This window comes from Myotis davidii, unplaced genomic scaffold (genome assembly GCF_000327345.1).
Source record: "Myotis davidii unplaced genomic scaffold, ASM32734v1 scaffold248, whole genome shotgun sequence".
NCBI classification, from domain to species: Eukaryota; Metazoa; Chordata; class Mammalia; order Chiroptera; family Vespertilionidae; genus Myotis; species Myotis davidii.
The window spans coordinates 1,531,779-1,532,563 of NW_006299220.1; positions in this window are offsets into that span (position 1 = coordinate 1,531,779).

The window sequence follows — 785 nt, forward strand, 5'->3', positions numbered from 1 at the left end:
ATGCATTAAAATCATTGCTTGCTGCCAGACACCTCAGGGCATCTTAATCTTCATGTTATTCCCTCCTGCTGGCCAAACACCTGAACAGCCCCGTAGGCAAATTCCCCCATTCTGACAATGCTTCTGTGTACAAAACCTCGACCCTTTGAAGTGTATATCTACCTCACCTTAGGACAATTTATGTTAATAAAAAGCGTGGGGTCCTGAGACAAGGAAATCTTAGTTCCTTTCAGCTAAGCTCCTCTGACCCCCAATAGCCTTTCAAAATTATGCTTCCTCTCTGGACTCTTAAGTTACACACAGCCCTTCTCAGATTGCTGAACCCTTCTAGATGCTGGAACAAGAACCCCGGCACGCATGACTGTATTTGGAAACCGAGATCTTAGACTAAACATGCTCACTTCTACAGTGCCATTGCTTTCTCAGTGGACAGACCTAGAAATATATGTTTCTATCCTAATCCACACACAACAAACATCTATATTTGTTTCTTTATCTATCGTTTTGTGTGTGTGTTATACCAATTCCTGCAATTCTAATACACCATCACAGGATTCCTGCTAGCTTTCTTTTTCTTATTTGTAACGTTTTTGACAAAGGGAAACCTAGAGCTTATTATTTACAATGTATTTATTATGATTTTTCTTCAATTTTAGTATGAACAATTTGTTTCAAAGTTCCTAACCTGAATCCTTATGGTGAACACATTTATTAACCAGAGTATGGTGTTTTACAGTTCTTTATATCTTTAGCTTTAGAGTATATAGTCAAAATACTGTTTTCTG